General features: G+C 41.5%; 1 protein-coding gene across 1 annotated transcript in view; it reads right to left on the bottom strand.

The window, feature by feature from the left end:
• Positions 1 to 25,177, bottom strand: part of cd2ap (CD2-associated protein) — a 253,762-nt gene that overhangs the window by 205,681 nt on the left and 22,904 nt on the right. The gene's annotated exons all lie outside the window — the stretch shown is intronic.

Raw genomic sequence — 25,177 nt, 5'->3', positions numbered from 1 at the left:
GCGATGGCTAATACACTTATAATTCTTAAATAAGTATACTCAAGGCACATTCTATATTGTCCCTCCAAGATAATGTCACACTTGTACAGTACATATTTCTAGATTAACATCTCCAGCTTACCCTACTGGCAGTTCATGCATGAGCCCCAAGCAGCAGACTATTCAAAAAGGAGAAATTCAAAGAAATTAATTTTAAACTAATTATTTTTAAACTAACAAGTGTAACACTCTGGGAAAGGTTTCACTGCTAATGCAATGGTCTTTCTGTGGAAGCACTGCTTATGTGATGGTTTTTCTGTAGCAGCAGTGTTTGGGTTATGGCTGGAAATAACGGGGGCTTTGGAATGGGCTCCGCCCAATGAAGGGAGTGTTTTTTCTTCTTGTGTGCCTGAGACTGAGGTGATCTGTGTCTTTTATTCAGCAGAAGATGGAGAGAAGATGCCTAAGAGGAGTGGACTTGGAGTGGGGCCGGGAGTCAATGGCACCCGGGGGGAATTTGATGGAGAACTAACAGACTGGAAACCGTGAGCTCCAACGTGCACGTTACACAGTTTCATAAAATGGGCCCTTTTCTTTTTGTTTTTCTTTACAAACCCTCTAGTCAAATTAAGAATTATGAAGTTAAATCGTTTAATTGCATATGTTGTACTGTCTGTTATTTCATGGTACTGATTTGTAACAGGGTAACACACCACGCAGCATCCTCACAAACAGGAGGTTTTGCACCTCAATCTCACACATTTGGTGGGGCCAGAGATTGTCTTCCCTAGACTTACACAGCCGACGTAACCTGAGGGTCACACAAGTGTTTTATTTCCCTTAAACCCGAGAATACTCCAAATTGCACCAAAATTCTTGGTTAAGTGTTAACCAGCAAAAGAAGCTGACTTTCTGCTCGATTGATATGGCTCAGATATTCCAACCAATGCAACTCCACGCTCTAGCATAGGATGTAGTTGTTCACAAAATAATTTCCTTTCAACAGATAGTCTGAACATAAATGACTTTCAAACATAAATGAGTTAGAAAAGATTTTCTTTTTGTAATTATTGGGATACTCCCACCCCCCATTTCTTTGGTTGATAATCAAATTTCAATTGCGGCTACAAGCTACAGTACTTAGCATGTGACCTTAACGGCGCAGTAAAACTCCTTGTACGAGACAGGCAGATTTTATACATCCCAATGAACTGTCAGGACTGATAAAAGTGATACTTTCAAACTCTCAAGGCATTCCTAGAGCAAATGTACAACTGCTCGTGCCAAAAAGAAAAAAATTATCAGCCTGCTTCAAAGTTGTACCTTGCTTTATTTTGGAATAATAAAAAAGATCTCCCCCCACCCCCGCCAATATTGTAAGGCTTTACAATTTCTTTTAAAGCTGCAGTACCTTGTATTTGCTTGCTATTGCAAGGAATATTACTGAAGTTAGCAAATTAAAAGATTTACGATGTGAATCAGCTGTGAGGCAGGCGGTGCTTGGGTGCCTTGATCGTATCTCACCCTTAATCATTCAGTCAAATAGCCTGAAATGCCATGCAGTTGAGCATGGCAAAGTCCATTCAGTGTGGAATTTCACCTGGCTCAATGCGCCTCTTCTGGTCACTCCAAATAAAAAAAACTTTAATTTATGACGTTATGACACTTAATAATAGAAAGACTAAGATTAAGACTTGGCACCAAGCATTGAGTAAAAAGAAAATGGCTCAATACCTACTGTGGCAAAGAACAATTGTCACAGACTGAGTTCTCTGGATGACTGTGTAAATTCATAAAAACCGAAAGAGTAAAAAATGTCTTATGTGCATTGTATGTTTTTTTTTCTCTACCAATTTAAAGTAGACTGCAGTATAAATGAGTTAAGTGTACTAGGTGGCTATCTAAACTCAGTTCCCAGAGGGAAAATTTGTTGCAGAGATAAGGAACTGAATTTAATTATGTAAACACTGGGATTTGGCTGATCAAAGCAACTAAATCAGAATGCAGTAAGACTATTTTTTTGAAAAAGCACCATGACCAAGGTTTAGCTTCAGGTAACAACATTGTGCAAACATTACCAATTCTTTGAAGATATGGAGGTCAAGTCATGGGGTGTATTTAAGGCAGAGATTGATAGGTAACTGAGTAGCCAGGGCATCAAAGGTTATGGTGAGAAGGCAGGGGAGTGGGACTAAATGGGAGAATGGATCAGCTCATGATAAAATGGCGGAGCAGACTCGATGGGCCGAATGGCCGACCTCTGCTCCTTTGTCTTATGGACTTATAACCTAAACATTAAAGGCTACATCTCACTAAAGTCAGAAATAAAATTATACATAGAAATCTACATGTATTCAATAGTAAGAGCACTGTGCAATGGAAAAGTGGAATACATTTGCTGCAGCTCATTTTAAACACGGAATCAGATTTCTAAACGAGTCAAAACCACTATTGCATCTGTTGAGGTTGAATGCAGTAACTACCAAGATTCAAGATTGTTTAATGTTATTTGCAGTGCACACATGTAAATAAGAATGAAGTAAGTGTTACTCCAATTCCAATGCCGGAGGAGGGAACCAAAGGACCCAGAGAAAAACCACGCATTCCATGGAGAGGACGTACAGTCAAAACGGTAGCATACACTCGATGAATTCCTCCACTGATAACTATTAGAAATCAATACATAGTTTTATAGTTCTGTAATGGTATTTGTAGTGCTCTAATTTGTTCTGTATTTCATTTAAACACATTACTTGTTACTTGGTTAAATGGTCGTTCAGCTTTTTTCTTTTTTAAATACCTTTTTAAACTACTTTCATGAAACTTCAGCTAATTAGGACAGCCACATAATTGGGCCAAAATGTACTGATCCCGAGGTTTACCGATTAACCAGAACCTACTGTGCACATTCTTGGTGGGTAGGACAATGCTGGTCTGTCCCAGCAAAAACCTGTGGTGTCAGGACAATGCTGGTGATTCACTGGGTGATTTAGACTTGCTATTGTACAGCCTTCCTGTCAGCCACAATGCAGTTTCCGTACCAAGCAGTAACATAGCTTGTTAGGATGTTCTCTACTACACATCTGTAGAATGATGTGAGCATAGATGTGCATAGTCCAGCTCTCCTCGGCCTCCTCAGAAAATAGAGAGTACCATCTCCCCAAAAGCCACTGGTTTCCCCCAATTTAGCCTGGCGGAGTGATCACAGGGTGGTCTTCTCAGAGCAATTTAATCATGAATATTAATATTGATAAGAACAAGGTCACCCGGAACAGATTTCTACCACTCCATATCCCTATAGTATTAACATATATTGTCAGTTTACAGCAAATCTGCAGTATTAACATGATGCCTACATTAATAATAGGCCAACTTGCTCAGCTTATTCCCTGCATGCTCCTCATGCTTGTACTATCCTGGTAAAAAGTCCTGCATCTAACCTAGAGTCAAATGGTCAGAAGCAGCAGCAAAATCTAAGCGGATCGAAAAAAAAACTGCTGTTGAAACTCAGAACTCAGTGGGTGGGGCAGCATCTGTGAGGGGTGGAGTTGGGTGGGGGGGGGAGCAAAGAGAAGGGAAATCACCAACTTCAAATAGCAACCGTTCAACAGGTACCGAAACTTCGACAATTCAAGTTGTCAATGTTGTTTGACCAGCACGTTTCTCCAGCTATTTTGCACCAAGATCCCACAGCCAACATGAGCTCACAGCCCTGAAAGCTATGGGCAGAAACTCATCTGCTGACATGGGTATCACAACTTTACAAAAGCATTTGAAAGTCCGTCACAAAACCTACTCTTGATTTAAATAAAAATTAATAAATGCAAAACACTGAAAATGGCTTTACCTTATGTCCAGTTTGTGAACCCCCATTTAAATGAATGGAGATTGCAATCCTATGCAAGCTATGGCTGATGGAGGACGACGGAGGTGGATTCAAACAACAAAATGCCAGGGAATCCTTGTATAGTCAAAGTTCATTGCTGAAAACCGGCTGTTCCAAAGACCGATCAATAAAGCTCGATAGAATCATGCAGAACTCACAAAAATATACAAGATCATGAAATTAAGTGACAATGGACTAGGTAGTAGGAAGTACCATAAGAAATTTTGTGCAACACGTACAAGAAACAGAACTTCGAAAGAACCAAAGTCACCAATATCAACCAGCCCTTTCATTTAAAATAAATTCATATTGGAGACTGGGAATGGAGGTACAGACAGGCAAGGCAGTCTGTTTAACCTCATTATGCAATGAAACTGCTACCTCATACAATGCAAACCACCTTTATAATAAAGGCTAAAATACAAAATATTTATGTGAATTGCCAAGAAACCAATCTGCAGCAGCACTGAACAGACACAGAACATGCAGTAGCCTTTTCCGATTAAAATAAATTGTAAAAAAAATCTCCAGTTAAGTGAGCGAGGAAGTGAAAATTTTGTCATCTTGCAATGATATTTTTTTAAATATGTTGCATTAGGATCAGAATCAGGTTTATTATCACCGGCATGTGTCGTGAAATTTGTTAACTTAGCAGCAGTTCAATGCAGTACATAATATGGAAGAAAAAATAAAATAAATAAATCAATTACCATATACAAGTTGAAGTCAGAAGTTTACATACACCTTAGCCAAATACATTTCACAATTCCTGACATTTAATCCTAGAAAACATTCCCTGTCTTAGGTCAGTTAAGATCACTAATTTAAGAATGTGAAATGTCAGAATAATAGTAGAGAGAATGATTTATTTCAGCCTTTATTTCTTTCATCACTTTCCCAGTGGGTCTGAAGTTTACATACACTTTGTTAGTATTTGGTAGCATTGCCTTTCAATTGTTTAACTTGGGTCAAACATTTTGCGTAGCCTTCCACAAGCTTCTCACAGTAAGTTGCTGGAATTTTGTTCCATTCCTCCAGACAGAACTGGTGTAACTGAGTCAGGTTTGTAGGCCTCCTTGCTCGCACACGCTTTTTCAGTTCTGCCCACAAATTTTCTATTGGATTGAGGTCAGGGCTTTGTGATGGACACTCCAATACCTTGACTTTGTTGTCCTTAAGCAATTTTGCCACAACTTTGGAGGTATGCTTGGGGTCATTGTCCATTTGGAAGACCAATTTGCAACCGAGCTTTAACTTCCTGGCTGATGTCTTGAGATGTTGCTTCAATATATTCACATAATTTTCCTTCCTCATGATGCCATCTATTTTGTGAAGTGCACCAGTCCCTCCTGCAGCAAAGCACCCCCACAACATGAAGCTGCCACCCCTATGCTTCACGGTTGGGATGGTATTCTTCGGCTTGCACGCCTCACCCTTTTTCCTCCAAACATAATGATGGAGATTATGGCTAAACAATTCAATTTTTGTTTCATCAGACCAGAGGGCATTTCTCCAAAAAGTAAGATCTTTGTTCCCATGTGCACTTGCAAACTGTAGTCTGGCTTTTTTTAATGGCGGTTTTGGAGCAGTGGCTTCTTCTTTGCTGAGCAGCCTTTCAGGTTATGTCGATATAGGACTCGTTTTACTGTGGATATAGATACTTGTCTACCTGTCTTCTCCAGCATCTTCACAAGGTCCTTTGCTGTTGTTCTGGGATTGATTTGCACTTTTTGCGCCAAAGTACATTCATCTCTAGGATTCAGAGTGGGTCTCCTTCCTGAGCGATATGACGGCTGTGTGGTCCCATGGTGTTTATACTTGCATACTATTGTTTGTACAGATGAACATGGTACCTTCAGGTGTTTGGAAATTGCTCCCAAGGATGAACCAGACTTGACATCATTTTCTGACCTCAATCCGATAAAAAATTTGAGAGCAGAACTGAAATAGTGTGTGCGAGCAAGGAGGCCTACAAACCTGACTCAGTTGCACCAGTTCTGTCTGGAGGAATGGAACAAAATCCCAGCAACTTACTGTGAGAAGCTTGTGGAAGGCTATCCAAAACGTTTGATCCAAGTTAAACAATCTAAAGGCAATGCTACCAAATACTAACAAAGTGTATGCAAACTTCTGACCCACTGGTAAAGTGATCAAAAAAAAAAGCTGAAATAAATCATTCTCTCTACTATTGTTCTGACGTTTCACATTCTTAAAATAAAGTGGCGATCCTAACTGCCCTAAAACAGGGAACGCTTTCTATGATTAAATGTCAGGAATTGTGAAAAACTGAGTTGGAATGTATTTGGCTAAGGTGTATGTAAACTTCTGATTTCAACTATATGTATATTCAATAGATTAAAAATCGTGCAAAAAAACAGAAATTATATATATTAAAATAGCTTGAGGACATTAAAATAGTACGCCCTCAAACATCCAGCATCTATGGGCAATGGAGGATATTCATTCCCCAGCTACAGAAGAATTCCAAGTGAGAAAATACTTACAATCTAACATTTTTTTTGTTACTCTATTGAGTGAATAGAAACATTTTTAAGATATCTATGTGGTTTCTTGAAGTTTAGGATTCCTCCCTTCACTAACATACTACATGCAGCTTCATTCTTCAAAAGAATTTTTGTTGTTCACGTTTCCCTTTGCAGGTACACTGGATTGCAGTTAACTGGGGCACATCGGGACAGTACATTTTGGCCCAATTAAGCAGCTACCCCAATCAGCTGAAGTTTCATGGAAATAGTTAAAAGGAATATAAAAAAAAGACAAACTACCTTTGAACTGAGCAACAAATTACGTATTTAAATAAAATGCAGAACAAATTAAAACACTACCAATATACTACTGCAAATTGTCCACCATATCTAACGATGATAGGAAACCTGTGCAGGAGAGTTTATAAAGTAGAAAAGCTATTTAAACTGGAGCAGTTCCACTCTCTGAACCTCAGAAGCCTGAGTCCAATGGTATGAATACAGGGTCTTCCCTGGCTGCAGTGGATGACCATGACTTCTTCTACGTCCCGCCATGCCCTTTGCTCTCCACACAGCATTACAGAAATGCTTTCCTGGTCATTAGATCTCACTGTAGATCTTATCTGCCTAGTCCACCGGAGCTGATTTTGCATGCTAGGACCAGCATGTCCCTATCTCAGCGAGTATGATAACTGCCAGCTACCCTCACCTTGTTTAGCCCACCTGTCAAAGCAGGTGTGTGGCTGATGTTGCATACAAACAGCCACCTGGAGCCACAGATGAGAGTTGAGTGTCTGGTGGGGGCCAAAGTTAACATTCGAGATGATTGTCGATATCTTCAAATTCTTTGTAGTTCCTAACTTGAAGTAGTGAAATCATTTCATTTTCACTCCCAGCCGTGTCTGGCATTTCTAAGCCTAAATGCTTGCAACTGCAGTGAGCAAGACAGTTCTGAATTGTCTTAGTGCTTATTTCTCGCTAACTATCAGTGACCAAAACCACTGCTTTTTGAACACAAACACACACTATTTAAATACTGTTCGCTCCAAGCACAATGTAGTGTCTAACTGCTGGAAAAGTGCACGCGATTGACATTAGTTAGAAACTGTTCAGCACCTGTCTCCTGTTCTATTTAAGCAACATATTGTCCCAAATAAGCAAAAGAAACCCCAAACAACAGGAATTCTGCAGATGCTGGAAATTCAAGCAACACACATAAAAGTTGCTGGTGAACGCAGCAGGCCAGGCAGCATCTCTAGGAAGAGGTGCAGTCGACGTTTCAGGCCGAGACCCTTCGTCAGGACTCCTGACGAAGGGTCTCGGCCTGAAACGTCGACTGCACCTCTTCCTAGAGATGCTGCCTGGCCTGCTGCGTTCACCAGCAACTTTTATGTGTGTTGCTTGAAAAGAAACCCCAGCTATTTTATATAGATTCAAAGATGCGTCATGCAGCATTGCCAGGAATCTGAAGCCCAAGGTTTGCAGCATGTCAGAATTGATCAATAAAATGGATCAAGAGATTGATTAAAGAGCAAAAAGTAAATATCAGGGTCAACTTCAAACAGACATAAAAATGACTGTAAAAGCTTCTACCTGCACACAAAACAATTGTGTCAGAAATTGTATATAAAGGAAAGGTCTGAAGCATCCCTACTACTCATTTCACAATCTCTCTGACCCACTACAATCCGGAAGAAAGCACAGGAGCATCAGGATTAGGGCCATCAAACTGGGTAACAGCCTTCTGTCCCCAGGCTGAGGAATTAATGAATACACTGCCACTGTTTGCTATTACCTATGCTGTGCATTTGACATGCACTTTGAGCTACATTTTACTAGTTTATTTTGTTTTACGTGCTCTGTGTGATAAGTGTGGGTGCACACTGGTCTAGACGTTGTTTTGTTTGGTTGTATACATGTACAGTCAGATGACAAACTTGAAGTGAAATAACAAAATCAAAGTAATGAAAGACCAAATTACACCAATACTTTGTTTCTGCCTTCAGAGGGCACAGATAACTTCCCAGAAATGCTGTAGAATGAGGAGTGTAAGGATTCCAAAGCACAATAGTATAGTTTAAAAAGTAGTACAGGCAAAATAAAAGGAACAGAAAACAAATAAGCACCCATAGCTTGAAAACTAGCATCCCAGAGTATTCAACTGTAACCACAAAATGTAGCTATAATCATTATCACTTCTCAGTATTCTGTAGAATGTGGACCAGTTCCTAGTCCTGTCATTGTAAAGAAAAGGGGAGGGGAAAAAAACACATAAAATCCTAGAATCCATAATATGTGATAATGAGGACACTTAAATTTCAACTGGATTATGCTAAATTATTGCAGATTTATGAAAGGGGAATGTTCAATGTACTTTGATTCTTTTTGAGGATACAACTGGTAGAACAGATAGGAAGAATCACCAGATGCAATTCTCCATGGGTGATCTGAAAGCCTTTGATAAAAAACCAACTTGAGGTTGACGTGTAAAGCTAAGTCACTTGGGACTGGGAAATAACATTGTCAAAGCCTGTTAACCAGCTGCCTGGAGGCAGAGGCTGCAGGATTGCCAGAGGGCAGGAGTTCTGGGCTGCTGCACACTATGCCAATCGGGCATCCGCGTTACCATCAGTTTCCATATGGAACTGAAAACCAGCAAGTGCAAACTAGGGTGGCATGGTAGCATAGTGGTTAGAAACAACGCTTTACAGTACAGGCTAGCTGGTCTCAATTCCAGCTACTGCCCGTAAGGAATCCGTACCTTCTCCCTGTGAACTTGTCTGTTTCCCCCCAGCTGCTCCGGTTTCCTCCCACAGTTCAAAGACTTACCAGTTGATAGGTTAATTGATCATTGTAAATTGTCCCATGATTAGGCCAGGATTAAGTCAGGGGATTGCTGGGGGTAGTACCACCTATAGGGGCAGAAGGGCCTACTCCGTGCTGTATCGCAATAAATAAATCGGCTGGCAGGTAGAGAAACAGAAAAAAGGATAACTGGGAGCTTCTCAGAGATTCAGCTGAGAGTTAGTGGGATGTTGTACTGATCAATTCTCACAAATCAGGCATTTATGGTATGTATAGATCAATAACTTGAATGAGGACACCAAAATGTAATATTACACTGGATGCCAACGGATTGGGAATTGTGGGGGATGATACAAAACAGGTTTGAAATCAATCAATACCAGCGAGCCATCAAACGCTGTTGTCAAATGATTAGGTGGATTACTGAAAAATGAAAATTTGATGCAGAAATGAAGCTGCATGTCTTTGTGACCCAGTCACTGAAGTATCATGTGATGCAAGCACTTAAAAAGACAAGTGTCATGCCAACATCATTCCAAGTACTTGAGAAAACAGTTTTTAGGACAATTACGCTACACTTGATAACACCACAGAGCAGTCGTGTAGCATTCAGTCTTATCTAAAAATACATTGACCATCAAGGGAATGTTACATCGATTCACCTGACAACAACAGTCGCAGAAATTTTTATTTAATGTAGAGATATCGGATAAATTTGTGTTCTTCTCATTAGTATTAAGAATCACATCTCATTTACACACATAATTCTTACAGGACTTGACAGGTTGGATGCAGGGAGGATATTTCTGTTGGCTTGAGGGGAGAAAGGGCCGGTCTCCGGATATGGAGCAAGACATTTGAAACTGAGGTGCAATTTCTTCATACCCAGAGAGTGACGAACCTGTGAGAATCCCCATCACAGACAACAAAGGAGAGCAAGTCACTAAACATATTGGAAGAGGTAAGATTTTTAGACGAAAGGACATAGGACGAAAGTAAGAATATTGCATTGGAGAAGAAAGTCACTCACAACCATGATGAATGCTGAAGCAAGCACGCAGGACTGCATGACCAGCTCCTGCCGTTTTCCTGTGTCTGTATTAGATCAGATGATTTTTTTTTAAGATTATGAGGACACTCAGTCCTAGTTTATTATCATTTAGAAATGCACGCGTTAAAAAAATGATACAATTTTCCTTCAGTATGATATCACAGAAACACAGGACAAACCAAGACAAAAACTGACAAAACCACATAATTATAACATATAGTTACAACAGTGCAAAGCAATACCGTAATTTGATAAAGAGCAGACCATGGGCACGGTAAAAAAAAAGTCTCAAAGTCCCGATAGCCTCATCATCTCACACAGACAGTAGAAGGGAGAAACTCTCCCTGCCATGAACCTCCAAGCGCTGCAAACCTGCCGATACAGCACCAGTGGAAGCACCCGACCGCAGCAGACTCTGAGTCCGTCCAAAAACTTCGAGCCTCCGACACAGCCTCTCCGAGCACCATCTCTACCAAGCGCTTCAACCCCGCCCCGGCCACCGAGCAACAAGCAAAGCCGAGGACTCGGGGCCTTCCCCTCTGAAGATTCTGGATCACACAGTAGCAGCAGCAGCGAAGCAGGCATTTCAGAAGTTTTCCAGATGTTCCTCCGTGCTCTCACGTCCATCTCCATCAAATCAGGATTGTGCACGGCACCCTACTTGACAAATAACAGACATCACCACCGGAGCGGCTGCTGCGAGCTGCGTCGCACTGCCATCTTCTCCTCTCCATCACATGCAACTTTGTGCAATCATTTCTGCTGTAGACTCATTCCACATACTGTATATAACATACTGCATATTAAAATTATATGAATAAGATCTCCGAGGTGAGGCCAAGCAATTGGTTTATTTGTGGATCAAAGGTTCATTTTATTGTCAAAGTATGCATGTACAATACAACTGTTATTTGTCTTCTCCAGATAGTCATGAAATACAGAAAGACTATGGGTGCTGATAAAGGAAGATGTCAACTCCCCCCCCAACCCCGGCACAAAAAAGAAAACAAAACACAAAAACCCAAAACCTATATTATTTCAAAAATCATTTAGCTTTTAAAACATTACACTAACAAACTAAAGTTGCTGCTATACTAATTTAACAGATAAAAATCAAACAGTAGGTGTCAGTGTTTATAAACCCCAAGGAGTAAAATTATAATTACATATTCAATGCCATTTTGGGGTCAGATTCTTGCGTCCCAGGGAATTTCAATTTAATTTATTCCCAAGCATAACAATGTCTCTGCAAGGAACTTTAATTAAATATACCAAAATAAAAGCAAGCACTATATGGCAGATACTGAAAAATAAATAGAAACAAGATCCTGGAAGCACTCAGCAAGTCAATCATTATCTCTGAAGAAAGCAAGCTTTTAAGGCTGACCTTTCATTATTTTGTAGTTCACCCAAAATGTTAAATCCCTCCATGAACTCAGTTTCACTCTATATTTCCACTATCCTATTTTTGTCCCCTGAAATATATTAAAATAAATATTTAAGCATTTTTTCTACCATTTTTCACTCTCAGCCTCTATGACATCATGACAATGAGTCACCATGACAAACACGCAATTGTTTATTTTGCTTAAACATATTATTATTTGCACTGGAATAACATGTAGAAACAAAAGAAACCTTACAATATACCCATATCTAATGCCAGCTGAATTTCTGTCAATTACAATACCTGGTCACAAACATTCAATGACCCCAGTAAACTGGCCAAGGTATTTGCAGGGTTCTAAATACCGGGAGCACCTCTACTCCAACACTACGTAAATGAAACAATGAATGGGACAGACAAAAGCTATAGGACACCTCACCGTTTCACCCAACCTCTCAGAGATTACAACCAAGATTTCGAACCAAATATAACGAATCTAAATAGCATGCACTTGAAAAAAAAATTAAAACATTATATCTAAAAAAAATTTTTAAGACCGTAGATATAGGAGTAGAATTAGGCCTATTTGGCCCATTGTGACTGCTCTACTATTTCATCATGGAAGATCCATTTCCATCTCAGCCACCATCTCCTGCCTTCTCCCCATAAACCCACATGCCCTGAATAATCAAGAAACTATCAAGTTCTGTCTTAAACATACACAATGTCCTGGCCTCCACAGCCACCTGCGACAATGAATTCCACAGATACATCAAATTTCCTCATCTCTATTTCCCATGGATATCCCTCTATTCCAAGGCTGTGTCCTCTGGTCTTAGACTCTCCAACCAAAGGAAACATCCTTTCCACATTCACTCTATTGGAGTATCTCAATACTCGAGATACCCTCTCATTCTTCTGAATAATAGTGAGTACGGCTCCAGAACCATCAAGTATTCCTTAGATGATAAGCCTTTCAATCCCAGAATCATTTTCATGAACCTCCTTTGGATCTGGATCATCTCCAATGTCAGCATATCCTTTCTTAGATAAGGGGCCCCAAAGCTGTTCACAATACTCCAAGTGAGGCCTCCGCAGCATTCAACAACCAATATATTTTTTCCCAGCCCCATTCTCCCCATAACCCTTAAGCCCTGTACCGATCAAGAAAACCTATCTCTTCCTTGAACACATCCAATTAAACTTGGCCTGCACAGCCCCCAGTGGAATTGAATTCAGCAGATTCACCACCATCTGGCTTAAGAAATTCCTCCTCATAACAAGTATTTTAAGAAGGTATCTTTTTTATTCCAAGGATGTTCCCTCAAAGTCTTCAACTAATGGAAGACGCCTTTTCATATCCATCCAAGCCAGTTTGTGGAAATACTAGGACAAAACAATCTCGAATATCAAGCTAATGCTCATAACAAACAATGCTGAGATGCTGGGGGGCGGGAGGGGGGGCAACCATGAACTGTAGTGAACAGGAACTGAAAGACCCACAAACAACACAAAGATAAAGTAGGCCATTTATAGACACAAAAGATCATTTTGTCATTTAATGTTTAAGGCCTGCCATTCATCTTGAGTCCCACTTTCTGCTTAATGCAGTTTTCCTTTGATTTCAGTAACCAAAAATCTCATTCTGCCTTGAATATGCTCAATGATTGGACACTTACAGCAGACTGGAGTAGAAAGTTACTAAGATTCTGAACTACATCTTAGTTAATTTGTCAGTAATAGCTCCCTATCTCGATCTGAAATGACCAGCTCTTCACCTCAAACCTCAGTGAATAACCAATTTCAAGCCTCTTTGCAGGCAACTTGTCTATTCTTCCAGAATCTTCTTTTAATCAGACCACCAGCTATCCCATAACTCCAGAGATTGACTGGGGTTAACCTCTCCTCATCAGATACCTAAAAATCACTTTTTTGGGCAATGTTTCTTCACCCCACAGCGATGATACCTTCTCCCATATCCAACCCTCCTCCTCTTGAACAACCTGCTCTGGATCTTTTCATCTCTTAATTCCTGATGTCAACCAGCTTGACTTCAAGACTCCCCTTTCCTCTTCCAACCTTACTCTCTCTGAATGTACTGCCCTCCACTCTTTTCTCTCCACGCCAATCCCACCGTTACCATCAAACCCCCAGACAAAGAGAATGCTTTGCAGTGTGGCAGACTGATCTCTACTTTGTTGAGGTCTGGGGCAAATCTGCGACACCTTTTACTTAACCCTTGAGAAGGGCCGCACTCTGGACCATCAGGTCACTGTTTCCCGCAAAATCACCAAACTCATGAATTCTGGAGATTTCCCATCCTCTGCTACCCCTTCATAGCTCCCTTACCCCAGTCTGCTCATTTCTACCTCTTACCAAAGTCCACAAGCCTGACTGCCTGGGTAGGCCCATTGTTTCTGCCTGTTCCTGCCGCACTGAACTTGGGTCCACATACCTCAACTCCACACTAATCTCCTTAGCGCAAAGCGGGGTGGGGAGAAAGGCGAGTTCGGTAGTAGGTTCCAGCTGAAGATTAGGGAAATTGTGGAGAATGAGGTGTCGGATGCGGAGACTCATGGTGTGATGAGGACAAGAGGAACCCTACCCCTGCTGAGGAGGCAAGAGGATAGGGGTGAGCACAGATGCCCAGGAGGTGGAACAGATGTAGATGAAGACAGCATCAGTCGTGGAGGAAGAGAAACCCCATTCCTCAAAGAAGGAAGGCACCTCTGATGTCCTGGAAGGAAAACAGCATCTTCCTGGGAACAGGTGCAGTGGAGGCAAAAGGAATAGCATTTTTTTTTTAAACTGGGAACAAGGATCATGTTGTCATTAATTTTCATATGACTATCTGGGACTATATGAGATTTTATAGGCTGGGTTACAGTGGACCCAGCATACTAACGCTATTTACCTCCAGGTGAGGGTAGCCGACGGGTCTCAAACCCTCGGTGTGATAGGGAGTTGTCTATCCCAGCATGTGAAGACAGACTCCAGCGGATTGAGCGGCCGAGACCTATGGAAGGTCCAACGGTCAAGAAGGCGGTCTCTGCAAGTGTCATGGAACGTGTAGGGCAGGACAAGACACAGAAGACGCCCTGGTCATCCACTGCGCCTAGTCCCATCTCCAGCCGTCTAGACTCTGTCTTGCCACTGGATCCAGATGGGAATTGGGAAGAGAGAGTGAGGCTGACGCTGCGCAACTCTCCCTCACTTAAATCCAAATCACGCGCTAGTCTCAACACCATCATAATGGTGTCGAGGTCCTCATCGACGTCAACGATGGACGAACAACCAACCAATCTTGTCATATGTGCCTTCAATGGCAGAACAGCACTAACATCCTCCAACCCAATCACACTGAAAAAGTCCACCAAAAACAGGTCCATTGCCACAGACCTCCCTCATGGTTTCCTGACAGCCTGCATCGTCAATGTTCTGGCTGGAATAAAGCTGAAATGTCTGACACGAAGTATATCTAGCTTGGGACATGCTGGATTTAGTGCCACTCCAGCAACAGAAATGCACTGACATCTGACCTCTTCATGCAAATAACTAGCAAAACCAAAGAGCTGATTATCAATTACAGGACAAAGCTGATGGTTCATAAGCCAGTTCTCATTCGGGCAATGGCGGAGAGTGTCAGTGGTTTTAAATTCCTTGGCACTAACACTTTAGAAGATCCGCCCTGGGACCATCACATCATTACAAAGGAGACAAGACAATGCATCCAACAAGAGAAAATCTGCAGATGCTGGAAATCCGAGCAGCACACACAAAATATTGGAGGAACTCAGCAGGCCAGGCAGCATCTATGGAAAACAGTACAGTCGACGTTTCAGGCCCAAACACTTCAGCAAGACAATGCCTCTACTTTCTTAGAAGTTTGTGTAGATTCAGCATGTGACTACAAACTTTGACAAATTTCTATTTGACAAAGGGGAGCGCACTGGTTGCATCGGAGACTGGCACAGAAATAAAAATCCCAGGGACCATAAAAACCTACAAAAAGTGGTACATATATCAGGCCAATCCATCTCAGGCAAAACCTCCCCACCACTGAATATTTATATGGAGTGCTGTCACAAGAAAATAACATCCAAAGACCCCCAGCATCGAAGCCATTTCCTATTTTCACTAGAGCAGTCTGGAGGTATGGAATCCTTCAGTCCCAATCCACCGGGTTGAAGAATTATACTACAACCATCAGGCTCCTGAACCAGTGTAGCTAATTTCATTCACCACTATTGTGAACTGATTCTATGACCTACAAAGACCATGTACAAATTCTACAAGACTACAAATTCTATGACCCTTCAAAGACTCTTCATATTTCGTGTTCAGAGTATTATATTTATTTGCATAATCTGTCTTTTACAATGGCTATGTCAGTCTTTGTATAGTTTCATAAAATTCTATTGCATTTCTTTTTCCTGTAAATACCTGCAAGGTGAATTTCAAGGTTGTATATGGCACCATATACTTTGGTAATAAACTACCTTGAACTTCGTAGGCATGACACCTTAAACACACTCATATGCAAGCTGCGGCTAACCAACATTTCTTTACAGAACTAACAGCACTTTATCAGCAAAATCAGGTCCACTATCATGCGATACATCTGTAAGCAGAGGCCAGAATTATTTGCATCGGGGAGGGGGTGGGTTGGGGTGGAGTTTTAAAGATGCAGATAGCTATTAAAAAGGTGAGGCAATTTAAAGAAACGTTCCACTGCTGGACCAACACATTCTACAGGCTAGATTCTGTGCAAACATTATTTATGAGCTATGGATGCTGGGAACTGGTGAAAATAATGAAATAAACTGGGATTAGAAGTAACAAAGGTAAAAGTTCAAGTTTAATTTTCATTCAACCATACACATCAATGGAGCCAAATGAAATTGCATTTCAGGCCAAGATACAAAACAAAGTACCAAATATATAACTATGAATAATAGCAAAAAAAAGTCACACAAAATAAAAACTATGGCCCAAGTCCCTGAGTGTCCTGTCCTGAAGATTATTATCCTGGAGCCATGTTTCTGTAAGATAAAGCATGCAGCAGTTACTCATCACGCACTACTGTAGCCACAGATGGACGCAATCCAGCTCGTCTTCCACCGAGTGAAAACTAGGGGAGTGAAAACAAATACGCCAGAGGACAGACAGGCCAGTGTGGGATTGGGAAGGAGAGGTGAACTGACACACACAACTTTGTAATACAAGACTGTACAGTTTAGTTCTCTCAGTAATGCTATTAAAGCTGCAGTGGCCCAGTAAGGCCATAGTTGTATTACTGGATACAGCTATAGACGGCGATGCCATAATCAATAGAAGAACTAGATAAGCAAAGGCACATCACCTCTGGAGGAATAAAGCAGATACAAAGAACGTTAAAAAAGCCAGACAGCAGACAAGAAAGAACAGGTTCAAGACTGAAGTGAACCCACAGTCACCAATGCAGATGCAAGATCAACTTTCTGGAGAATAAACCCACAGAAAGCATTAGGCCCAGATGGTGACCCTAGCTGTGAACTAAGATCCTACGCCGATCAGCCGGCAATAGTACTTGCAGACATTGCAAACCTCTCCCTGCCTCAGTCTGAGGTCCCCACCAGCTTTAAGATCACTGGTCACCCAGTACTCAAAAACAAGGTATCATGCCTCTAGACTATCACGCTGTGCCTCCAGCATCCACCATCAGGATGTGCTTTGAGAGACTGGCCATGGCACAGATTAATTCCACCCTCCCAAGCTCAAAACAGGATATTGTGGATGCCAATGCCTGAACCCACTCATCTCTGGTGCATCTGGACAATAAGTACTTCTACGTTACCCTCCAGCATTTTGTGTGCGCTGATCTGGATTTCCAGCATCTGCAGAATTTCTCATACTTATTTTAGATTATCATTTATGGACTACAGCTCTACTTTCAATACTACAATTCCAACAAATTCAGCACCAAACTCCAAGAACTCTCTTAACAACAGGATCTACTATGCGACCAATTGACATCACTCACGGCAGCAACACCTCGATGATAATGCTCAACACTAGTGTCCCACAAGGTCATGACCTCAGACCCCTTACTCTACTCCCTATACACCCAACCACGTGGCCACCCTCTGCTCCAATTCCATCTACAAAATTTTAGATGACACTATTATAGTGGGCTGCATCTCAAATAATGAGGAATCCAAGTGTAGGAAAGAGATAGAGCCTTGTGACATGGTGTCATGACATAAAGAAAGCTTTTGATACATTGGTCTTCATAAGTCAATGTACTGAGTACAGGAGATAGGATGTTATGTTGAATTTGTACAAGATGTTGGAGTTTACGGGCCGAAGTTCCGGATTTCCTTTGGCGACAGATAGGACTGGTGGTTCCCCATACCACCATTAGGCTTTGCCCTGAGTTCAAGCCGAAGAGCCTCGGTTCCTTGCCTACATCCTAACGAAACAAGCCCTTAGCACCGAGGGAGACTGGCGGGACTTGGCCGTGGGCCAACTCCGATACTGGAAAGAGTCAAAGGTGAAGACGGGACATCGGGTAAGACACTCTTTTTAATATTGACCAAACCCAAAACGTTGTAACGCATCTCTGGACAATTTCAGGCCAAGAAGTCGGTCACAGCAACTGCACCCCCCACCCCACCGTAAAAGGACAGACTCTCTCATCCCTTCCACAATACCCCCTCAAGCCCGAGGCAACATTTTATGAGGATGGAAGCTCTTTTGTGGATCCAGCAGGAAAACGATGTTCTGGCTATGCGATAAGTGACGAAAGTGAAGTAATTGAGCAAGTCTCCTTTGCAGCAGCTGTCTCTGCCCAGAAAGCTGAGCTACCTGCTCTGACTCATGCCTGAATCTTAGCAACAGACTAGTCTAACAGTGTACTTAGTTCTGATTTTGAAGAATCCACCACAGAACCAATTCTTTGTCGAAGACCTTTAAAAAAAAAGCCAAGTCATAAATGAAGATTACTTTGAAGAGGGAGTCCACAACTATTTGGAACAAAATAAAAAGGGCCTGAATGAGGGCTTCAGTGGAGGAGCCAAAAGTACAAGCCTAAGCTGGAATCCTCTTTGATTAATGTTTCAAATTTTAAAATGAAAAAGCCTGTGGAAAAGAAATCTCAAACAGATTAAAGTGTGGACTTTTACATAGACTCCCGTTATACCCTGACTATAGAACTCTGGGGATTCCTGACTTCCTCTATTCCCCCCTCACACCCCATTAGTAATGCTACCTTTGTAAACAACTTACTCACCGCTCTACAGCTACCTCGAGTTTTGGCTATTATTAAATGTGCAGCCCATACTGGGGAACCTGATGAGATATTTAAGGGTAATGCTCGGGCTGGTGCAGCAGCAAAATGAACAGCCTTGGACCCCACACTTTTAGTCCCCTCGGGAGTCTAACAAGTTCTTATTAGACAAAAACCTAAGGATGGGATGCCAGATATGGGGGAAAATAGGTAACTTGCAGGGGGACGCCCCAGAAGGAGAGGACAAACTAGAGTCCCAAATGGGTTGCCACCTTGAACCTCAGACCAATTTATGGGTGACCCCTGCAGGACAGGTTTGTGTTCCCTCCATGTTCTTATCTTGATAGATTATGTAAATAATTGTACACACTTGGGCAAGGAGGGAATGGTTAATATCTTGGTGGTGGTGGCGCCATGATTTCCAGCAAACAGTTGAAAGGCGAGCCACAGCATGTGAAAAAAAAAACGAATGCTGGAAAGGGAATGCCGTGTGTTTCAACTGCCCCCTTGCCTGGTGGACCTTTTTCTTGTCTGCAACTTGATTTTGTAGAACACCTAGAGTACATTGTTGTAAATATTGCTTGGTAATAGTAGATGTATTTAGCAGATAGAGGCTATACTCACTACTGATAATACTGTTGTAAAAATATTATTAAGAGAAGTGATTCCCCATTATGGACTTCCGGAAATGATAAGCTCAGATAATGGACTGCACTTTGTAGCCAAAATAAATGAGGAAATCTGCAAGGAATTGGCTATAAAGCACAGTTCCACTGCACCCACCACCCATAGGCAGCTGGTATAGTGGAATGAGCAAATGGAACCTTAAGTAATAAGCTAACTAAACTTATACAAGAAACTGGGCCAACCTGGTTAAAGGTTCTACCCTTGGCTTTATTCCACATGAGGATCACACCCTCAGGTAAAACAGGGTTATCCCCCGTCGAGATTATCTATGGGAAGCCCATGCGAACTCCATGGGGGTCAGAACTGGCCCAACCTCCCCTTCCTGAAAGGATGGACATGCATACCTTAGGGAAGTAGATGGAAAAATATCTATGCAAGTGAACTAAAACTCTCCAAAGCTTGCATTCAGAGGTACGACAGGCCAATCGACAGGACGACACCCAGCCTAAGGGTGACTACCTTAGCTACCTTACATTGAGCCTGGAGATTTTGTCCTGATTACGAACTGGGGTCGTAAGAAGTTGGAACCGAGGTGAAAAGGACCATACCAAGTGCTACTGACAACACCTACTGCAGTGAAGGTGGAAGGGCAGCTCCAGTGGATACATCGAACAGACTGTAAACACATTACTGGCGGAACTGGTAAGGACTGAAAAATGCATTGGTTAATGATGATTTTAATGACCCTAAGGGGACCTGCCCCTGTTTCGGGAGGCCCCTACATTAACACTTTTCTGTCCCTCCTACGCTAAGTAGGACGGGGAGCATGTTGGTTATATTTCGTATCATGTTGTAGAAGCGATAATCTGTTCTTAAAAGTTATCATGTAATGATAAAAAGGAGGGAATGATAAAGTTAAGGGAATGGGGGATTCTCCGATTCCTGTAAACAGTGGATTAAGTACTGACTATGTCTGTGACTGCAGTGTGTTTGAATAATGTCTCACAGCTACTTTCTTTGAAGCAAGATGATTAAAGTTCGCCCAGATCCACATAAGATGTCTCCGGGCTTTTCCCACCTTTCGATTTTGACAAAAAGCAGTTCCTGATGGAAATTAGACAGAACATTCTTTTCTTAACTAAAGCATAAAGTTGACAGACGTTCTTATCTTTGTAATTAAGTTCTGGCTCCAGCAAACCAGGTAGAACATTCTTTTCTTTAATTAAGGTGGCTGGAGTGTCGAAAAAATTGATTGTACTTTTGTATCAATAGTCCATTGACTTGACCTGAATAGTTATCAAACTGATTGTTCTCTGTATCAATAGTCCATTGACTTGACCGGAATGGTTATCAAACTGATTGTTCTTTTGTATCGGTGTCCTTATAACTTCTGACAATTCTGACATCAGGCAGTGAACTTGTAGAACCGACGGGGAGATGAGAGAGGGTCTCTCCCTGATGTCGGGTCCAAGTTCACTAGCCGGCTGAGCTCGAAGAAATAAACGGGTGAAAAGATAAGTAACAATCTTTTTGTGCTGTTGTTATTTGATCCAGCAAAGTTACGTTTACAGCTGAGGCCTAATTTGGAGTATTGTGTGCAGTTTCGGTCACTTACCTACAGGAAAGATGTAAACAAGGTTGAAAGAGTACAAAAAGTTTACAAGGACGTTGCCGGGTCTGGAGGACCTGAGTTATAAGCAAAGATTGACTAGATTAGGACTGCATTCTTTAGCACATAGAAGATTGAGAGGAGATTTGATACAGGTATACAAAATTATGAGGGTACTAGATAGGGTAAACATAAGCAGGCATTTTCTACTGAGGTTGGGTGGGACTACACCCAGAGGTCATGGGTTAAGGATGAAAGGTGAGAAGTTAAAGGGAAACATCAGGGGCAACTTCTTCACTCCGAGGGCCATAAGAGTATGGAATGAGCTGCCAGCGCAATTGATGCCTGCGAGCTTAATTTCAACTCTTAAGAGAAGTTTGGATAGACACATGAATGGTAGGGTTATGGAGGGATATGGTCCTGGTGCAGGTCAACAGGAGCCGGCAATTTAACTGGTTTTGGCATAGACTATGTGCGCCGAAGAGTCTGTTACGGTCCTGTACGACTCTCTAACTCTACAATTAATCTTCCCTTCAAGTTGCAGGTAATGTCTTATGGCTGTCCAGATTTTTGATTTATCCATCAATGATGCAGCAACATCTAGGTTCACAAAACTCTGAGAAACAAATTATACGACAACTCCTCCTCTAAATTTGCACTTCACACAAACTTTACTCATTTCCTCTGGCTTAACTGTTTTTGGTTTGATCTCAGATCAAGCATTTTTTCCAATGCAGGCATTGGACTCATACATGGAATATTGACGGCTCACTAAGTCGCAAAGTTCGAAGTAAATTTATTATCAAAGTATGTATCTGTCATCATCTACTATCCTGAGATTCACTTTCATGTGAGCATTCACAATAGAATAAAAAAAATCAATGAAAAACTGCAAAGACTGACAAATAACCAATGTGCAAAAGACAAAGTGCAAATACAAAAAAAAACAAAATATATATATTTTTTTATCAATTGTTCCTGAATATAGTGGTGTGCGACCTGAAGCTCCTGTACCTCCTTCCCAAACGCAGCAGCAAGAGAGCATGACTTGGGGATAGTTGGAGGCCCCTTATGGTGGATGCTGCTTTATTGTGGCAACACTCCTTACAGATGTGCGCTTTGGTGTGGAGGGCTTTACCTAGTACTTTGTCGGCTTTTCCATTCTAGGGCATTGGTGTTTCCATACCAGGCCATGATACAATCAGTTAGGATATCCTCCACTGTACATCTGCAGAAGTTTGTCAAGGTTTTAGATGACATGTCAAATTTACACAAACTTTTAAGAAAAGTACAGCCACTGCTGTACCTTCTTAGTAATGACACTTACATGCTAGTCCAAGACAGATTCTCTAAAATAACGCCAAGGAATTTAAAGTTACTGACGTTCCAACATGATCCCCTAATGAGGACTGGTTCAAGGGCCTCAGGTTTCCTCCAGTAGTCAACCTAGAGTCTATATTCAGATCTATGACAATTAATTTTAACAAAACAATTTTGTTTCAATTGCTTCAGGATATTGCTACAAACGAGTGTTCTAAATCATGTAAATTGAAGGGCTATTCAAAACTTACGTGAAGAGTTCTGACTTTAGAAAAATGTCCAATTCTACAGGAAACAACAATCCCGTCCAATATTAGACCCTTAGTGCACTCCCTTGGTGTAAAGATTGCTGAATATACGTTTTTTTTTCCGGCAAGCTTGGTGGCTAGTTACACATAGCACTGCGCCTAGATCTCCAGTGAGTACTCACAAAGTCCATCTTTGGCTCATCGTACCAGTACAAATCAAGAAACAATCCATCTTCTCTTATGATGGACATTTGTCATTTGTTTCCAAATAATAAGGTTTACAGTCTAATAACACACACACAAAATGCTGGAGGAACGCATCAGGTCAGGCAGCATCTATGGAAATGAATAAACAGTCGATGTTTTGACCAACTATCTTCTTCAGGCCTGGAAAGAAAGGGGGAACGATGCCAGAATAAAAAGGTGGGGGAGGGGAAGGAGAACTAGCTGGGTGAAGCCAGGTAGATGGGAAAGCTGAAGGACCGGAGAAGGAATCTGATAGGAAAGGAGAGTGGACTATGGGAGATAGGGAAGGAGGAGGGGTACCAGGGTATTCAGGTGAGGAGAAGAGGTATGAGGCTAGAATGGGGCAAAGAATAATAGAGAAAAGGGAGGGATTTTTTTTTACTGGAAGGTGAAATTTATGTTCATGCCATCAACTTGGAGGCTACCTAGACAGAATATAAGGTGTTGCTCCTCCACCCTGAGAGTGTTAATTCTTTTTACTCATGCTTAACCATTATTCATAACTAAGTTGAAACAAAAATAAAGTTCCAATGCAGAAAAACTTTTCGTATAAAAATTGACCAATATAAATTTATCATACAGCATTTTTATCTCGGCACCTGTAAGAGTTACAGCCCATAAAATCCACAAAATTTCACTGATTACTTGCAAAGCTGCAGTGACAGCATCTCCAATATCCATAAACTCCAACTGCAAAATGTCAGTGGTAGCAAACATACAAGACTATCACCACCTTTAGTTTTCCTTCCCAAATCACTCATCATCATGATTTTGAAATACTTCAATATCTCTTCAACATCAATGGGTCTCTTGCATTGTTGTACAATAGATAACATTAGAAAAACATGATCATACTGTTTTTATTACATTTCCCAAAATGTCAAATATCTCCAACTTAAGGTAATGACATGCAAGTGTCTTGTTTAATTTATATTTACAGACCCTCTTTACTCAAAGAGCAAAGTTGAACTTCACCTAAACGCTAAAAAGACGGAGTACATGGTGTAGAGAATGATACTATTAAGAAAGTCTTTGACTACAAGTACCTCAGGTCAAGAATGATGAGTTTGGAGAAGGACATAAAGATACGGAAGGCGCTGGCATGGAGGGCTATGAAGGAAATCTGGAAGTCGAATCTGACCAGAGGGCTTAAAAAGAGGATTTTCATAGCAATCATAGAGTCCATTCTCATGTACGGATGCAAGACATCGACACTTACTAAGACGATGCGAAAGTCTCTAGATGGTTACTATACACGAATGCTCTAGATGGCTCTTGATGTGAGTTGGCAACAGCACATGACGAACGTTGAGCTCTCCAACAACCTACCGATGCTCTCCACCGAAAATCGAGGTGAGAAGACTGCAACTAGCAGGGCAGTGTCTACGCCACCTCGAGCTACCTGCCAGCTTAGTCATCATATGGGAGCCCAAGCACGGGAGGATGAACCCTGGGCGCCCTCCCAAGACTATGGTCAACACGCTCCTAGAAGACAGCGGCACGGCTAATGTAGATGAACTGAACACACTGATGAGGGAGAGAGAGAAGAGTCCGTCATCGTGCCCGGTGCTGGCCCCCTAGGCCTGAGTCGACATAGTAATAGTAGTAATTTACTCAAAGTTATGGTTTCAAGCTGGAAGTTCTGAGATTCTAACAGATACACCACAGAGAAAGGACCTTCAACCTAATTCAACATGGCAACCAAGATGCTTTACTGAGAATACTTACCTGCATTTCACCCATATCCCTCTAAACTTTTCCCATCCATGAAACTTCTCAAAAGTCTTTTACCCTCCTCTGGCAGTTTGTTCCACGTACGTGAAAACTTTCCCCTCAGATCCTTTTGTAAATTTTCACCTCTCATCCAAACCTATGCCTTTTAGTTTTAGGCTACGTCCACACTACGTCAGATAATTTTGAAAACGAAGCCTTTTCTCTTCGTTTTGACCCTCCGTCCACATTGATAGGGCGTTTTCATCCCCCGAAAACCGAGCTTTTCTAAAACACTCTCCAGAGCGTGTAAATTTGAAAATGATTGTTGCGCATTGTAGTGTGGACAGGGTAAATGGAGATATTTAAAAACACTGTCATGACAACACCACAACAACAATGCTTCTGCTCGGTACTGCGCAAGCACTGCCGGACGGCTGTTATAACATGCAATCGGTATGAACGGCGTGAGAGTTAAATTGTAAAGTGAGCTTTTTGACTACATCCCCTAAATTGATTTGTTTGAGTCTACCTTTAAAAATATTAATGTCAGAAA

Source organism: Mobula hypostoma, chromosome 2 (assembly GCF_963921235.1).
Source record: "Mobula hypostoma chromosome 2, sMobHyp1.1, whole genome shotgun sequence".
NCBI lineage: Eukaryota > Metazoa > Chordata > Chondrichthyes > Myliobatiformes > Myliobatidae > Mobula > Mobula hypostoma.
Note: the sequence above shows the minus strand (reverse complement) of the source record. Positions and strands in the feature narration are given on the sequence as shown.